The sequence below is a fragment of the Homarus americanus genome, unplaced genomic scaffold, assembly GCF_018991925.1.
Source record: "Homarus americanus isolate GMGI-L3 unplaced genomic scaffold, GMGI_Hamer_2.0 scaffold6317, whole genome shotgun sequence".
Classification (NCBI taxonomy): Eukaryota; Metazoa; Arthropoda; class Malacostraca; order Decapoda; family Nephropidae; genus Homarus; species Homarus americanus.
This window is the reverse complement of record NW_024730668.1, coordinates 476,752-495,772: the sequence shown is the minus strand read 5'-3', so window position 1 is coordinate 495,772 and position 19,021 is coordinate 476,752. Positions and strand designations below refer to the sequence as shown.

At 48.2% G+C, this 19,021-nt stretch overlaps 1 protein-coding gene across 1 annotated transcript in view; it reads left to right on the top strand.

The window, feature by feature from the left end:
- Nucleotides 1-209: 209 nt before the first annotated feature.
- LOC121867150 (lysocardiolipin acyltransferase 1-like) overlaps nucleotides 210-19,021 on the top strand; it is a 58,622-nt gene continuing 39,810 nt past the window's right edge. The window contains exon 1 of the mRNA XM_042366901.1: nucleotides 210-392. The gene's annotated coding sequence lies outside the window, so the exon portion shown is untranslated. The remainder of the gene's footprint in view (nucleotides 393-19,021) is intronic.

The following is a 19,021-nucleotide window of genomic DNA, read 5'->3' as shown; positions in this document are numbered from 1 at the left end:
GGTCCGCCATTGTTACCGTCCCTCTTCCGTTACGTACTGTGTACCATCGCTCGCTACTCCTGTCTGACGTGTAAACTCAATCTGAAGAATCAATATGGAAATCCTATAAGTCTGTAATCCCTTCGCCCCTTGACCGACAGCTAGAGGGAAGCCTAACTGGGGCGAGCAAGACCAGGGACTCGAAGGGTCGGGAGCGAGCAGGGGCAGCTCAGCACTCAGCAGTGTGGTGTGAGAGGTGAAGGAGAGAGGAAGTACGTCGCTCCAGGGTGGCGGCCGTGTGTTGTGGTGGCCGACCCGCGCTCTTGTTGCTTGCCCTTTGTTTATTTATCGCCAGTAAATCTAGAAACCCCGAGGGAAAAGCGTCTATGGTGGAACTTTTTGCTGTGCGTAAGGTAAGTTTTGCAGCACTTTGTTAACTAATTATGCGTATTTACAATCTTAACATACACTGTAGAACTGAGGCCAAACTGGTCATCTAAGCAACAGAACTTTAAGTTTCACTTGAATATTCTGTACCCAGAATAACAGAACTAAACCAGCTGAGGTAATGTTGGTATCATTCCGCAGGTGATGCAATAATTAAGCGAGCCAAAAAAAAATAAACCTGGACGAGATGTTTACACGCGGGAGAGAGGAGGGTGACGCGTCTGGCCTGGAGCAGCAGCTGTTGTTGTATTGTTGCTGTGTTGGGATGCTCATCCCCTCACCGCCAGAGGGGAGAGCTTGTGACGTCTGATGACTTGGCTTTCCCCTCTCTCGCTAACCCAAATCCTTTCAATTTTTAAGTGTTTCTGTCCACGTTTTTTTGTTATTCTCTCTGTCCTTGTCTCTTCCCTACTATCCCTCACTTACTGTCCTCTGTTCAACGCGGCGAAAAGTCTTTCTCTCGTGTTTGTCTGTCTTTGTTTTCTTCTCTTCTTCCTTTACTAGATTCCTCCGTTATTTCTGAATGTTCTTATATCTCCCTCTATCCAATGTTTACCGTTCCCTTCCCTTTCTTTAACCCCTTGTGTGGTACCTTATTGTTACGAGTAATGATGTCACGATTTGTTCTGGTGACACCTCCCACGTGTTGTGAAGTTACCAGCATCTGTGATAACGTTATCGACAGGTGTGGTGACGATATCAACAGGTTAGTTAACGTTATCAGGTGTGATGAAGATATCAGCAGGTTAGTTAACGCTATCAGCAAGTGTGGTGAAGATATCAGCTGGTTAACGTTATCAACAGGTGTGGTGACATTACTAGCACCTGTGATAACGTTATGAACTGGAGTGTAGCCAACGTTATCAGTGCTTTTAAACCCGGGGTGTAATTATTGTATACTTCTGTATTTCGTATGATACAAAACATACGCCAATCTGATGTCAGACACACCATACACCCTATAACTCCCGTGACAAGCTCGTAGGGCGAGGCCAATGACACTGCGCCGTATAATATCGTCATTAATGGACACCCTTATGTAGTTGACCATTCCTTGACCACCCGACTCACCGACCAATCACAACACAACAGGGAGGATACATAATTATGACGTCAGGGGAATATATATCATGAGGGCGGGTCAGGCCAGAGGTCACACATGAATTCGTAATATATATAAAAAAAGTTGGAATCTGGTACACGACCATGACGACTCGCGGGTGAGAGTTGTTGATGATTTGGTTAAGTGCGTACAGGAACATTTTCTTGAGTGTGTATTAACGTGGTACACTGACAGGAAAAAGAATGAGGTAATCTCGTGCAATATTTTGAGAGAGAGAGAGAGAGAGAGAGAGAGAGAGAGAGAGAGAGAGAGAGCTGTTGTAAGTAATCTTAATGTGAGGAACGGAACCAGTTAGTTTTATAGGGAGGAATGGAACCGAGGGGAATACAGTACAATAACCAGTTAACAGAGAGGATATATAGACCAATAGACAATCGTTTAACTGAAGAAGGGGGAGTGAAACTTAGGGGGGGGTTACCATTCCCCCCCCTAAAGGGAGTATACCAAAGGGTGGCCATTTCACTGATACAGTGAGAGGTAGAGATACTAGAGAGGTACATTCTTCCTTAAAGGGGACAGTATATTGGCCCAGGTCGCGCGCCGCCGTGTCAAAGGGGGAAGGGGGGTGTCCCTGCGACTAAACTAAGGGGTGGGTGGGCGTTTCATGGTGGGAGTGCGTCAAATGGTTCTCTAATGAGTGCGGGACAGTTAATGGGTTAAAATGGGTTGGGGGTAAGGGTAATGGCGCCGTCGTGTCAAGGGTGGGTCCACGCGATTAAACTAAGGGGGCTGCGTGTGAAAATGATCTATAATGGGGATAGTTAATGGGATTAAACGGGGTAAAGGGGTAGGAGTGGGAGGCGAAGGGGAAGGGAGGTAAAAGTAGTGGGGCAGCGACAGGTCAGTTAAGAGTAGGATGGAGAGGCCCAGGTGGTTATCTAATGGGGAAAGGCGATTTTAGGTCATCATCAGCCGCCAAGTGGATCGACCTAATGGGGTAGGTGGTTAACCAGTTGACCTGACAAGTTAGTTAATGGGGATAGTTGGTTACTTATTGGGGATAGCTGGTTAGTTACCGGGGACAGCTGGTTAGTTACTGGGGACAGCTGGTTACTTACTGGGGACGGATGGTTGGTTAATGTGTACAGCTGGTTAGTTAATGGGACAGCTGGCTATTGAGAACAACTGGTCAAAGGTGGCAAGCACTTCCATCTGTATCTATATTCTAATGTCCCAACTGAAGAAAAACATTTTTTTTTTCTAACAAACTTTCAGTTCCGGAGTGTAAAATATGACTTGTTTCCTGCGGCGTCAAAAACCCACGGTGGGGGGCTAAGGGTGTGGCAGCCTACAGCCCAGCCCAGCCCATTCCTTCAACTGCCCTCTGTCATACACTCAGGCACTATCGCTCTCACACCTACCACCGCTTGGAGACTTGGGGTGAGTGAGTGAGAGGGAGGGAGGGAGGGAGGAGGGAGGAAAGTTTGTTGCTAAGGAGAGAAAGAGAGAGGTGAGGGAGGCAAGAGATGATGCAAACAGTTAAGGAAATGGAGTGAGAGAGAGAAAGGAGGGAGAGGGAGGAGAGGTAGGAATGATGATAGGAAGTTGGTGGAGAGAGACAGGTGAGGAGAGCCGGATAGGAGGGTGGGAGAGAGGGGGACGTCCATCACCGCTAAGTTGTCGTCGCTCCACTCAACGTTCGCCAGACTCCAGAGGTCGTGTGATGTAATAATCATCACACTTAGAATCGTTATTCCTAGTTCTCTACAATAAACGAGTGGCAGTTATTACCTACCTAATCATTATTTATTCACAGATTTATAAACACGTTGATGGTAATAGTCGGGTGTTATAGAATCAACCTCTGTGTGTTTTGCACCGTTGTCGTTTGGCTGCTCATTTAGTAAACATCAATTCACGAACTAAGGAGTTTCTATATGCTGTGAGAACCTCTATTTACCGAATTATATGAGTGTAGTCCGTTATATCGAGGTTCATTAGATGTGAGACCCCCCTTAGAATAGACTATATGCGAGAGTAAAGTTCATTATATCGAGGTCTATTATATGTGAACCCTCATACAACGGACTATATCCATGAGGTTTATGTCCGTTTAATGGAGGTTTTACTGTGTTAGACTATAATGACCAACCTATAGTAATACAAAATAACGATCTGATAAAAGCAGCATTTAGTTACGGTCCATCAGCAGTCGTCTTGAGCCGTGTTATTGTGACGGTCCATGCCTGGCAGTCAGAGGACCCAGCCAGGTCTTATGGACAAAACCAATTAATGTAGTGAAAGTAAAGATAATTGAGTGAATGTATGAGTGTAGGACAGTTCTCTCTATGTGTGTGTCTGCGCCTGTCTGTCTGCGTCTGTCTGTCTGTCTGTCTCTTTCTCTCTCGGGGTGTTAAATGCTCTGGGTAAGTTCGTTAGTCAATAAGTACAAGAGTGGGGCCAGCAGCACGTACGCAACACCTTGACCAGGAAGTAAACAAAGGCTGGCTGGCGAGACTAACTTAACCACCCTGACCACGTTCACGAAAACCAGAGTGAAACTGTTTAGTCTTTTTATTTTTTACTCTCAGTTTGTAATCGATTAGAAACCACTTTATATATACCGCTATTTGCCTTCACTATACTTCCTACTTCTTATTCCTTTTCTGCTGTTATTCCCTCATTGCCTCACCACCTCCTTCAGTGAGACTCTTATCATCGTCTCAGAGGAGCGCAGCACGAACCTTGTCTCTCAGGTGTATATTGGTAGAAATTCCTCCTCTTCCTCCTCTTGGTTGTCTTGAGTAATCAGAGAATATAACGTTCAGCATCGTCGTCTTCAACTGACACCACAAACACATCATCTACGTCGCCTTGAAGCTCAGGAGGTCATTTACTTCAGCCCGGTGAGGAAGGAGGGCGTTACGTTAATGATTAAAGAAAGAAAAAAAAGTGTCTCAAACAATATGCGATCGATTCTTAAAACACAAGTACCATTCACTCTATGTTCCCAGCATCTCCTCCCTGCCAGACAACCACGACGTAGTTACTGGTTATAAATGAGGGGAAAAGCAGCTAATTAAGGGACTGATTGACGGCCATACAGCTGTCTGTGTGTGTGTGTGTGTGTGTGTGTGTGTGTGTGTGTGTGTGTGTCCGGTGATACAAGAGACTATACTGTAGTTGTAATAATAATGATAAAAAATAAAAATAAATAAAAAATCACGTCCAATGGAGCAAGCAAGGTCTGGACACATCTGGAACAAACACTCCACTTGATAGAGTAGGCATGGACGGGAGGGAGGTGGGGAGTCTGGACCGAGGGAGGGTGAGGTGGACGGGGAGAAATGGGAGTGGACGAGGGAGGTGGGGAGTGGACGGGGAGGGTGAGGAGTGGACAGGAGGAGGGCGAGAGAGTGGGACTATATACGGAAGGGTGAAAGGTAATGTAAACAGTAGAAGGGAGGAATATGGACGGGGACGGAGTGTGGACGGGAGAAAAAGACATGTACGGGAGGGAGGGAGTGTGGACAGATGATGGGAGTGTGAACGGGAAGGGGGAGAGACTGTATACGGGAGGGAAAGAGGTTGGATGGAAGGGAAAGAATGTGAACGAAAAAATGTTTGGGGTGTGGACAGGAGGGAGGGAGAGGCATGGGAAAAGGAGGAGGCATGGGGAAAGGGAGGAGAGGCATGGGGAAAGGAGTGAGAGTGCATGGGGAAAAGGAGAGAGGGGATGGGGAAAGGAGGAGAGGCATGGGGAAAGGAGGAGGTATGGGGGAAAGGAGTGAGAGGCATGGGGGAAAGGAGTGAGAGGCGTGTGGATGGGAAAGGAGTGAGAGTGTATGGGGAAAGGAGGAGAGTGCATGGGGAAAAGGGGAGGAGAGGGGAAGGAAAGGAGGAGAGGTATGGGGAAAGGAGGAGAGGCATGGGGAAAGAGGAGAGGGACGGGGAAATGAGTGGAGAGGGATGAGAAAGGAGGAGGAAAAGGAAAGGAGTGAGAGTGACAGGAGGAGGAGAGGTATGGGGGAAAGGAGTGAGAGTGGCATGGGTGTGAGGAGAGGTGCATGGGGAAAGGAGTGAGAGTGCATGGGGGAAAAGGAGCAGAGGTACGGAAAGGAGTGAGAGGTATTACGGGGGAAAGGAGTGAGAGTGCACGGGGAAAGGAGTGAGAGTGCACGGGGAAAGGAGGAGAGGATGTGAAAGGGGAGAGGCACGGGGAAAGGAGGAGAGGCACGGGGAAAGGAGGAGAGGCATGGGGAAAGGAGGGAGTGACGGGGAAGGAGGAGAGTGCAGGGGAAAGGAGGAGAGTGCACGGGGAAAGGAGGAGAGGATGGGGAAAGGAGGAGAGGGATGGGAAAGGAGGAGAGGGGATGGGAAGGAGGAGGGACGGGGAAAGGAGGAGAGGGATGGGGAAAGGAGGGAGAGGATGGAAAGGAGGAAAGGGAAGAGAGTGATGTAGGAGAGGAAGTGGGGAAAGGGAGTGAGGCACGGGGAAAGGAGTAGAGTGGATGAAAGGGAGGAGAGGCATGGGGAAAGGAGGAGAGGCATGGGGGAAGGAGGAGAGGCCAGAAAGGAGTGAGAGTGCACGGGAAAGGAGGAGGATGGGAAGTGAGTGAGAGTGGACGGGGAAAGGAGAGGAGAGTGGGATGGGGAAAGGAGAGAGGGACGGGGAAAGGGAGGAGAGGGATGGGGAAAGGAGGGAGAGGGACGGGAAAGGAGAGGGAGAGGACGGGGGAAAGGAGTGAGAGGATGGGAAAGAGGAGAGGGATGGGAAAGGAGGAGAGGGATGGGGAAAGGAGTGAGAGTGTACGGGGAAAGGAGGAGAGGTATGGGAAAAGGAGAGAGCACAGAAAGAGAAAGTATGGGGAAAGGAGGAGGCATGGGGAGGGGAGGAGAGGCATGGGAAAGGGGAGGAGAGGGACGGGGAAAGGAGTGGACGTGGAAAAGGAGGAGAGTGGACGGGGAAAGGTGAGAGTGGACGGGGAAAGGAGAGGGATGGGGAAAGGAGGAGGAGGTAAAAGGAGGAGAGTGCATGGGGAAAGGGAGGAGAGGCAGGGGGAGGAAAGGAGGAGAGTGCGGGAAAGGAGTGAGAGTGCATGGGAAAAGGAGAGAGTGCACGGGGAAGGAGGAGAGTGCACGGGGAAAGGAGGAGAAGGGGAAAGGAGGAGAGGCATGGGGAAAGGAGGAGAGGATGTGAAAGGAGGAGAGGTGGGGGGAAAGAGGAGGAGGACGGAAAGGAGGAGAGTGGACGGGAAGAGGAGAGGACGGGGAAAGGAGGAGAGGGGGGAAAGGAGGGAGAGGGATGGGGAAGAGTGAGAGAGGATGGTAAGGAGTGAGTGGACAGGAAGGAGTGAAAGTAGACAGGAAGGAGGGAGTGTGGACGGGAGTAGGGAGGAGGATGGGATGAGAGACTAGTGAATGCAACCATAATGGTTGTATATTCGAGTCATTTGTCCTGCATTATCATTTTGTGTGTTGCGTGTGTTATCTGGTTGCGTATATACTGTTGTGTGTGTGTGTGTGTATTAGGTTATGTGTCATGATGTGTGTGTTACTGTCGTGTTACTGCTGTGTGTGTGTTAATTGTTGTGTGTGTACATTGTTGTGTGTGTGTGTTTACTGTTTGTGTGTGTTACTGTGCTGGTGTGTCAGGTTTCTGTGGTTACTGTGGTGTGGTTTGTTACTGTGTTGTGTGTGTATGTTGCTAGTGTGTGGTCATCTGGTTGTGTGTGTGGGTTACTGTGTTTCGGTGTGTGTTACTGCGTTGGTGAGGTGGTGTTTAATGTGTTTGTGTTACCGGTGGTTGTGTGTGTTATTGTGTGTGTATGTTACGGTGTTTCTGTGTGTGTGTGTGTGTTATTGTTTGTGGTTATTGTGTTGTGTGTTACTGTGTTGTGTGTGTTGTTACTGCTGGGTGGTGTGTGTGTGTGTGTGTGTGTGTGTGTGTGTGTGTTATGTGTTGCAATGTGTATGTATGTTGTGTGCAGTGTTTTAATTTACCCAGTGTCAATTTTTGGCTCCCTGGCTTGGAATCGTAAATAAAGTCAACTCTATACTTCTTAACAGACCGTCTAACATCGCCGTCACACTCACACACACACACACACACTAAGGATCACACTTCAACACATCTCACCACAATACTTAAAATATATATAAATAATTCCGTCTGGCAGCTGAACTTACAGGGAAGGAAATAATTTAATTCTGAATACCGAGTTGTTGGTTAGATCTAAAAATGCGAAAAGGTTTTGACAATACATTACCGGGCGCTCACGTTGGTGGCGTAGTGTGGAGGCACCCCAAACACAGCGTTGACTACACCCTTTACTAACACAGGGTGGGTGTATATCAGGCGTTGACTACACTCTACTAACACAGGTGGGTGTATATCAGCGTTGACTACACCATTAACACAGGGTGGTGTATATCGTGCTAACTAAACACAGGGTGGATCAAGCGTTGACTACACTCTTACTAACACAGGGTGTGTATCAGGCGTTGACTACACTTAACACAGGGTGTATATCAGCGTTGACTACACTCACTAACACAGGGTGGGTGTATATCAGGCTGACTACACCCTTACTAACACAGGGTGGGTGATCAGGCGTTGACTACACCCTTACTAACACAGGGTGGGTGTATATCAGGCGTTGACTACACCCTTACTAACACAGGGTGGGTGTATATCAGGCGTTGACTACACTTTACTAACACAGGGTGGGGTGTATATCAGGCTGACTACACCCTTACTAACACAGGGTGTATATCAAGCGTTGACTACACTCTACTAACACAGGGTGGGTGTATATCAGGCGTTGACTACACCCTTACTAACACAGGGTGGGTGTATATCAGGCGTTGACTACACCCCACAGGTGGGTTATCGTTGGATACACTCACTAACACAGGGTGGGTGTATATCAGGCGCTGACTACACCTTACTAACACAGGGTGGGTGTATATCAGGCGTTGACTACACCCCATTAACACAGGTGGGTGTATATCAGGCGTTGACTACACTCTTACTAACACAGGTGGGTGTATATCAGGCGTTGACTACACCCTTACTAACACAGGGTGGTGTATATCAGGTTGACTACACCCTTACTAACACAGGTGGGTGTATATCAGGCGCTGACTACACCCTCTAACACAGGTGGGTGTATATCAGCGTTGACTACACCCTTACTAACACAGGGTGGGTGTATATCAAGCGTTGACTACACCCTTTACTAACACAGGGTGGGTGTATATCAAGCGCTGACTACACCCTACTAACACAGGGTGGGTATATCAAGCGACTACACCCTTACTAACACAGGGTGGGTGTATATCAGGCGTTGACTACCCTTACTAACACAGGGTGGGGTGTATATCAGTGCTGACTACACTCTACTAACACAGGGTGGGTGTATATCAGCGTTGACTACACCCCATTAACACAGGGTGGTGTATATCAGGCGTTGACTACACCTACTAACACAGGGTGGGTGTATATCAGTTGGACTACACCTCATTAACACAGGGTGGGTGTATATCAGGCGTTGACTACACCCTTACTAACACAGGTTGGTGTATATCTGTTACCTTACTAACAGGGTGGTGATCAGGCGTTGACTACACCTTACTAACACAGGGTGGGTATCAGGCGACTACACTTTACTAACACAGGGTGGGGTGTATATCAGGCTGACTACACCTTTACTAACACAGGGTTGGTGTATATCAGGCGTTGACTACACTCTTACTAACACAGGGTGGGTGTATATCAAGTTGACTACACCCTTACTAACACAGGGTGGGTGTATATCAGGCGTTGACTACACTTCATTAACACAGGGTGGGTGTATATGTTGACTACACCCTTACTAACACAGGGTGGGTGTATATCAAGCGTTGACTACACCCTTACTAACACAGGGTGGTGTATATCAGGCGTTGACTACACCCCTTACTAACACAGGGTGGGTGTATCAGGCGTTGACTACTTATTAACACAGGGTGGGGTGTATATCAGCGTTGACTACACCCTTACTAACACAGGGTTGGTGTATATCAGGCGTTGACTACACTTACTAACACAGGGTGGGTGTATATCAAGCGCTGACTACACCTCATTAACACAGGGTGGGGTATATCAGTGCTGACTACACCCTTACTAACACAGGGTGGGTGTATATCAAGCGTTGACTACACCTTACTAACACAGGGTGGGTGTGTATATCAGGCGTGGACTACACTCTTATTAACACAGGGTGGGTGTATATCAAGCGTTGACTACACCCTTACTAACACAGTGGGTATATCAGTATTTAGGTTGGGCGTTGACTACATTACTAACACAGGTGGGTGATATCAGGGTTGACCCCTCTAACCAGGTGGGTGTATATCAGGCGTTGACTACACCCTTACTAACACAGGGTGGGTGTATATCAAGCGTTGACTACACCCTTACTAACACAGGTGGGTGATATCAGGCGTTGACTACACCCTTACTAACACAGGTGGGTGTATATCAGGCGTTGACTACACCTCATTAACACAGGGTGGGTGTATATCAAGCGTTGACTACACTTCTTTAACACACAGGGTTGGTAATCGGCGTTGACTACACCCTTACTAACACAGGTGGTGTATCAGCACTACACCTTACTAACACAGGGTGGGTGTATATCAAGCGTTGACTACACCTCTTACACACAGGGTGGGTGTATATCAGGCGTTGACTACACACTTACTAACACAGGTGGGTGTATATCAGGCGTTGACTACACCCTTACCAACACAGGGTGGTGCAATACTAACACAGGGGTGTATATCGCTGACTACACCCTTACTAACACAGGGTGGGTGTATATCGTGCTGACTACACCCTTACTAACACAGGGTGGGTGTATATCAGGCGTTGACTACAATCTCTTACTAACACAGGGTGGGTGTATATCAGGCGTTGACTACACTCTTACTAACACAGGGTGGGTGTATATCAAGCGTTGACTACACCTCTACTAACACAGGGTTGGTGTATATCAGGCGTTGACTACACTCTACTAACACAGGGTGGGGTATCATGCTGACTACACTTTACTAACACAGGGTGGGTGTATATCAGGCGTTGACTACACCTTACTACACAGGGTGGGTGTATATCAAGCGTTGACACACCCTTACTAACACAGGGTGGGTGTATATCAGGCGTTGACTACACTTTCATTAACACAGGGTGGGTGTATATCGTTGACTACACCCTTACTAACACAGGGGGTGTGTATATCAAGCTGACTACACTTACTAACACAGGTGGGTGATATCAGGCAGCACACCCCTACTAACACAGGGTGGGTATATCAGGCGTTGACTACACCCTTACAACACAGGGTGGGTGTATATCAGGCGTTGACTACACCCTACTAACACAGGGTGGGTGTATATCAGCGTTGACTACACCCCTTACTAACACAGGGTGGGTGTATATCAGGCGTTGACTACACCCTTACTAACACAGGGTGGGTGTATATCAGGCGTTGACTACACCCTTACTAACACAGGGTGGGTGTATATCAGCGTTGACTACACTTTACTAACACAGGGTTGGTGTATATCAGGCGTTGACTACACCCTTACTAACACAGGGTGGGTGTATATCAGGCGTTGATCACACCTATAACACAGGTGGGTGTATAAGGGCTGACTACACCCTTACTAACACAGGGTGGGTGTATATCAGGCGTTGACTACACCTTCTAACACAGGGTGGGTGTATATCAGGCGTTGACTACACCCCTACTAACACAGGGTGGGTGTATATCAGGCGTTGACTACACTTTACTAACACAGGGTGGGTGTATAATGTTGCTGACTACACCTTACTAACACAGGTGGGTGTATATCAGGCGTTGACTACACCCTTACTAACACAGGGTGGGGTATCAGGCGTTGACTAATTTCTACTAACACAGGGTGGGTGTATATCATGCTGACTACACTCACTTAACACAGGGTGGGTGTATATCAGGCGTGACTACACTTACTAACACAGGGTGGGGTATATCAAGCGTGACTACACTACAACACAGGGTGGGTGTCATTGCGCTGACTACACCTTACTAACACAGGGTGGGTGTATATCAGGCGTTCTTTTAAACAGGTGGGTGTATATCAGCACCCTTCTACACAGGGTGGGTATATCGCTGACTACACCCTTACTAACACAGGGTGGGTGTATATCGCGTTGACTACACCTCACTAACACAGGGTGGGTGTATATCAAGCGTTGACTACACCCTTACTAACACAGGGTGGGTGAGATTTGTTGACTACACCCTTACTAACACAGGGTGGGTGTATATCAGGCGTTGACTGCACTCTCATTAACACAGGGTGGGTGTATATCAGGCGTTGACTACACCTTACTAACACAGGTGGGTGTATATCAGGCGTTGACTACACCCTTACTACCAGGGTGGGTGTATATCAGGCGTTGACTACACCCTTACTAACACAGGGTGGGTGTATATCAGGCGTTGACTACACTCTTACTAACACAGGTGGGTGTATATCGGTGCTGACTACACCCTCTTACAGGGTGGGTGTATATCGCTGAACACCCTACTAACACAGGGTGGGTGTATATCAGGCGTTGACTACACCCTTACTAACACAGGGTGGGTGGTATATCAGGCGTTGACTACACCCTTACTAACACAGGTGGGTGTATATCAGCGTTGACTCTACACCACTAACACAGGGTGGGTGTATATCAGGCTGACTACACCCTTTACTAACACAGGGTGGGTGTATATCAGGCGTTGACTACACCCTTACTAACACAGGTGGGTGTATGGCGTGACTACACCTTACTAACACAGGGTGGGTGTATATCAGCGTTGACTACACTTACTAACACAGGGGTTGGTGTATATCAAGCGCTGACTACACCCTTACTAACACAGGGTGGGTGTATATCAAGCGTTGACTACACCCTACTAACACAGGGTGGGTGTATATCAGGCGTTGACTACACTCTACTAACACAGGGTGGGTGTATATCAGGCGTTGACTACACCTCTTACTAACACAGGGTGGTGATATCAGGCTGACTACACTCTTACTAACACAGGGTGGGTGTATATCAGATGCTTACTACACCCCTTACTAACACAGGGTGGGTGTATATCAGGCGTTGACTACACTCTTACTAACACAGGGTGGGTGTATATCAAGCGTTGACTACACCCTTACTAACACAGGGTGGGTGTATATCAAGGTTGACTACACCTTACAACACACAGGTGGTGTATATCAGGCGTTGACTACAACCTTACTAACACAGGGGTGGGTGTTATCAGGCGTTGACTACACCCTTACTAACACAGGGTGGGTGTATATCAGCGTTACTACACCTATAAATAGGATGGTACTAACCACCGGGTGGGTGTATATCAGGCGTTGACTACACCTCACTAACACAGGGTGGGTGTATATCGTGCTGACTACACCCTTACTAACACAGGGTGGGTGTATATCAAGCGTTGACTACACCCTTACTAACACAGGGTGGTGTATATCATGCTGACTACACCCTCTTATTAACACAGGGTGGGTGTATATCAAGCGTTGACTACATTTTACTAACACAGGGTGGGTGTATATCAGGCGTTGACTACACCCTTACTACACACAGGGTGGGTGTATATCAAGCGTTAACTACACCCTTACTAACACAGGGTGGGTGTATATCAGGCGTTGACTACACCTCACTAACACAGGGTGGGTGTATATCAGGCGTTGACTACACCCTTACTAACACAGGGTGGGTGTATATCAAGCGTTAACTACACCTCTTACTACACAGGGTTGGTGTATATCAAGCGTTGACTACACCTACTAACACAGGGTGGGTGTATATCGCGTTGACTACACCTTACTAACACAGGTGGGTGTATAGGGCGCTGACTACACCCTTACTAACACAGGGTGGGTGTATATCATGCTGACTACACCTCTTACTAACAGGGTGGGTGTATATCAGGCGTTGACTACACCTTACTAACACAGGGTGGGTGTACATCGCTGACTACACTCTACTAACACAGGGTGGGTGTATATCAGGCGTTGACTACACCCTTACTAACATAGGGTGGGTGCATATCAGGCTGACTACACTTACTAACACAGGGTGGGTGTATATCAGGCGTTGACTACTTAATCACACAGGGTGGGTGTATATCAGGCGTGACTACACCCTTACTAACATAGGGGTGTGTATATCATGACTACACTCTTATTAACACAGGGTGGGTATATCAGGCGTTGACTAACACCCTTACTAACATTGGATGTACACAAAAACACACACATACACACATACCTACACACACTAAGATAACACACACACACACTGGGTGTACACAACACACTAATACACACACTGGGTGTACAGTCTGTACACAACGCAATGTCTACACAACACACTGGGTATACACAACACACTGTGTCTACACTACACACTACTTAACACACTGGGTGTGCACAACGCTGACAACACTACCTAACACACACACACACACACTGGGTGTACACAACACACTGTCTACACAACACACTACGTAACACACTGGGTGTACACAACGCAGATAGCACTACCTAACACACACACACTGGGTACACATTAAACTAGCTGCGGTCCGCTGCAAAATTAAATTTGGGTGTACACTACACACATGTGTAACACACTAGGGTGTGTACATAACACACCGTACAATACCTAACACACGGAGTGTACACAAAACAGTGTGTGCGAAAGTACAAAACACACTGTCTATGCAACACGCTACCTAACACACTCTGTATGTGCACAACACACTGGGAGGGAGCAGCTGTTTCTGTCACACCTTTTGTCCTCAGTTAGGTGGCTTAATGTTCCCCTTCCCTCCCTCCTTGTCTACCCCCTCCCTTCCCTTCCCTTCCCTTCCGCTCATGTCAGTGGAGGGAGGGTGCCTTCCTCCTCACTTCCTACGGACAGTCTGGCGTATATTTCATACTATTAATGTCGTTATCATCTCATCACCAGTGTTGACGCTGGCGCAGACATGACGCTGAAGCCAGCAAAGACACTGACGCTTAAGTACTGTAGATACTGATGCTTAAGTAAAAGCTGACGTAGACGCTAATATCTACATGGACAAGACAAACTTAGGGGGAAACAAACTCTGATGGACCAATTCCACAGAAACTTTGTACTCTGGTAACGTAATAGTCCGAGGCAAAGTGATTCAATTTTGTACACAATAGAACCAGTCAGGGAGACAACTGTTCCTGTCTCAAGGCATGGCGGGTCCTACCCTAACCTAACCACGAGGACTAGGGTCCATTAATATTAGCCCATTGGGACTTGGGGTTCGTTGAAATTGAGGCACCCATGACTGGGGGCCCCTTAGGACTGAATGCTAATCTTAATGGTTATGTAGCATCATGTTAAGGTGGGGCCTAGTAGACCTGAGGGGCCCATTTGATCTGTCATCTGCTTATAAACGACTCCTTGAGAGGCCAAGTTGGCGGGTTATCACGTCACCTCTCCATCACCTTCCTGGAAATGAAACAGCGAACTGTCCAATTATGGCTAAGATGGGAAAAACATGACGTCGAAACTTATACAGACACTTTCCCTCCATAACTACAGACGTTCCAGGAACTGGAAGGAAAAGACAAACCACCAAAAACCTCTATCTGTGTTGGGATTAATCTACCTAAACATCGTGACACCTGGCCGAATTAAACATGAGCTATGGACGCCGAGAACTGAACGTTGAATACAGAGCACTGATTAATATGTCAAGAAGTCGATGAAACAGATCTCAACCTAATACCATCTTATCCTACCCAATATTGCTACCCTAATTCTAACCTAAACCTCCAGGCAGCATTAGGGTGTTTCTCATCATTTGAGAAAAAAATAGGGTGCCTAATCTTCAGGTGATCCGAAGAAACAGGAAAGGAAATTCAGCTTTACTGACAGGAAGTCGACTTTAAAGTCTGGCGAAATATTTGTTAAGGTAATCATTGAGGTGCAGAGTCAGCTGTTGTGAAACTTGAGTAACAGAGCTAAGGGTGATGTATAACTGAATAGTTGACAGTTGAGAGAGAGAGGAGGAGAGAGTCATAAAGTGAAGTGTCGTAGGTCAGGAGACAAGTGAGAGATGCCCTTCACCAGAACCACAGCCGAGACAATAAAGACCTGAGAATAAAACCCATCAACCAGCAGCTGCACACACCCTGGCCAGCAGAATCTGGCAAAAGATAGAACGATCAGAGCAAGAACTCTTCAAAGACTCCCATCTGATAACGACAACAACCACACATGGTTCCCAAAGTTACCAAATCTCAACAGGTCCAATTACCCCCGATCTACACAGGCAAAGACAACCTCCCTAGACCAGCATCCGCCAGTGGCAGCAGAATATGAAATAAGGCCCTTAAAACACCCATATATGGGACAGGGTAGGATGTCTAGTGCCTGTACCGACAGACAATAACTAACCCATGACACAACCCTAACACACTATTAGCTTAGGCTAGGTGGTCAGCCTGCCCCTACCTCCTAAATTTCTTCAAATTTCGAACTATAACTCTTCCCCACCTCTAATCTTTTTCACCCCTCCTTTCTACCAAAAAAAAAGTGAGACAGGGCCACAGCCAGAGAGGTGAGGAGACGTGATGAAGGAGTCGAGAAACATTATTGAGGGGGCGAGGAGGACGGGGGTGTCGCCGTGGTGGTGAAGCAAGCATAGATGAAGGCTGCACCAACCTCCTTAATGAGATTAGGAAGCCTTAGTGATTGAACACACACACATCCACAGAGGGAGAGGGAGAGAGAGATGTAATACTCACACTTTCACACACACACAAACACACCTCACTGCCACACACCCCTCTCCACACCCCCCCACTCACACACACCCCACTCACCCCACTCACACACCTCCACTCACACACACCCACTCTCCACACACTCCACACACCCCACTGCCACACACCACACACACCCCCACACACCACACACACACCCCACACACCACACACCCCACTCCACCACACATCCCCATCACCACACCCCCATCACCACTCACACCTCACTTCCACACACACACATCACCTTTCACCAGACCCTCACCCTGTATAACTCCACCCTCTCCCTCTTGCCATCTCAGGCTGGGAGGCAGAACACAAGAAAGAGGGTGTTATTCATCAAGAGGCCATTGTTCTCAACTTCTCTAGTAAGATCCAAACACATTCCTGGCAACCACTTCTATACTCCTCTTGCACACACACACACACACACACCTCAGGTCATCACCCCTCCTCCTCTTACAGGGACTAATCCCCCCGCACGTCACTTCCGTTACTTCTTCTAACTTCTCTCATATGATATTGACCCACAAACGTCACTGACCTCAACCCCTCAATCCCCTCACGAGTTTCAAACTTTGGCGTCGACGATCAAAACGAAGCACAGTTGTTGAGGTTTATGGAGATGGTGGCTAGCGGCTCTGTCAGCTGGTGAGCAAACTGGTGATGCATCGTCGGGAGGGCGTCGTAAAGGCGTGGTAGTTGTGTCTATGTAAGGGCGTGAACCTATGTGACTTTATCGTTGTGAGGAGGCGTCGTCGTCAAGATTTACTGTAAAAAGCGTCACCTCGGCGTCGTTAACATGACGTTATGGTGGGTGGAGACCTTCACTCTGTACAGTACAGTACGGACAGTCTGCCAGAGGGCACTGGTGGTGGTGGTGGTGATAGTGATGGTGGTGATAGTGATAGGTGGTGGTGGTATTGTGGTGCTAGTGATGGATGGTGGAGGTAGTGATAAGTGGTGGTAGTGATAAGTGGTGGTAGTGATGGATGGTGATGGTAGTGATAGGTGGTGGTGATAGTGATGGGTGATGGCAGTGATGGGTGGTTGTGGTAGTAATGGGTGGTGGTGATAGTGATGGGTGTTCGTGGTAGAGATGGGTGGTGTTGATAGTGATGGGTGTTCGTGGTAGTGATGGGTGGTGTTGTTGTGGTAGTGGTGATGGTGGTTGAGATGGGTGGTGATGGTATTAATGGGTGGTGGTGGTAGTGATGGGTGGTGGTGGTAGTGATAGTGATCGGTGGTGATGATTGGGTGATGGTGGTGGTGATAGATGGTGGTGGTAGTGATGGGTGGTGATAGGTGGTGGTGGAGTAGTGATGGGTGGTGTGATGGGTGGTGATGGTAGTGTTGAGGGTGGTAGTGATGGGCGGTGGTGGTGGTAGTGATGGGCGGTGGTGAGTGATGGGCGGTGGTGATTGAGGGTGATGGGCGGTGGTGGTGGTGATGGTAGTGATGGGTGGTGGTGATGGTAGTGATGGGAGGTGGTGGTAGTGATTTGTGGTGGTGGTAGTGATGGTGGTGGTAGTGATGGGGTGTGTTGTGGCAGTGATAGGTGGTTGTGGTATAATGGGTGGTGATAGTGATGGGTGGTGGTGATAGTGATGGTGGGTGGTGATAGTGATGGGTGGTGGTGGTAGTGGTGGTGATGGGTGGTAGTGATAGATAGTGGTGGAGGTAGTGATGGGTGGTAGAGATAGATAGTGGTGGAGGTAGTGATGGGTGGTGGAGGTAGTTATGGGTGGTGGTGGTAGTAATGGGTGGTGGTGGTGGTGGTGATGGGTGGCGGTAATGGTGGGGTCTTGGGTAGATTCGTCACCTGGGGGATTTTGTCACCAGGAACGAAACTACTGAATGACGATCGAGACGAAACTGCCCGGTTCAGGGACGAAACTATCTGGCGATGTGGTGAGATGTGGTGGTGGTGTAGTGATAGTGGTGTGGTGGTCATGGTGATGGTGGTGAGGATGATGTATACTGACGTTGGCGATGATTGGTAATGTTAGCGATGGTGAAGGTGGTGGATGATGATGATAGTGAGATGGTCGTTGGCTAAGAACCATCCCTCTGGGTCGGGAAGGTACGGTATTTACCTGGCTCCCTCGGGTCTCTGGAGGCTATAAGCTGTTGATAAATACATACACACACACCAACATCTGTTTATTTCTGAACACATGTGTCCTGAGGTTACCGCCATAAAAACCATAGAGATATGTGTACAGACGTGGAATTATACACACACACACACACAGAGAAAGTCATGTGTACAGTCAGAAGGGCTGGTAGACTCTCCCATGACTCACTGGAGGGAGAACGGTGTTAGGGTGAGGGGAATGTGGTAGGTGAGAGAGGGGAGTGTTGCTGGGGTGAGCTGAGATTTGAAGGTAGAGGGAAAATGGGAGAGGGGAGGAGGAAGAGAGAAATGGGATGAGGGAGAGGAGGAGGAGGAGGGAAAGAGAAGAGGGGAGGGGAAGAGGGAAAAAGGAAGGGGAGAGGAGGAGGGAAAAGGGAAGGGGAGAGGAGGAGGGAAAAGGAAGGGGGAGGAGGAGGAAAAGGGAAGATGGGAGGAGGAGGGAAGAGGGGGTGGAGGAGGAGGGAAGAGGGGAGAGAGAA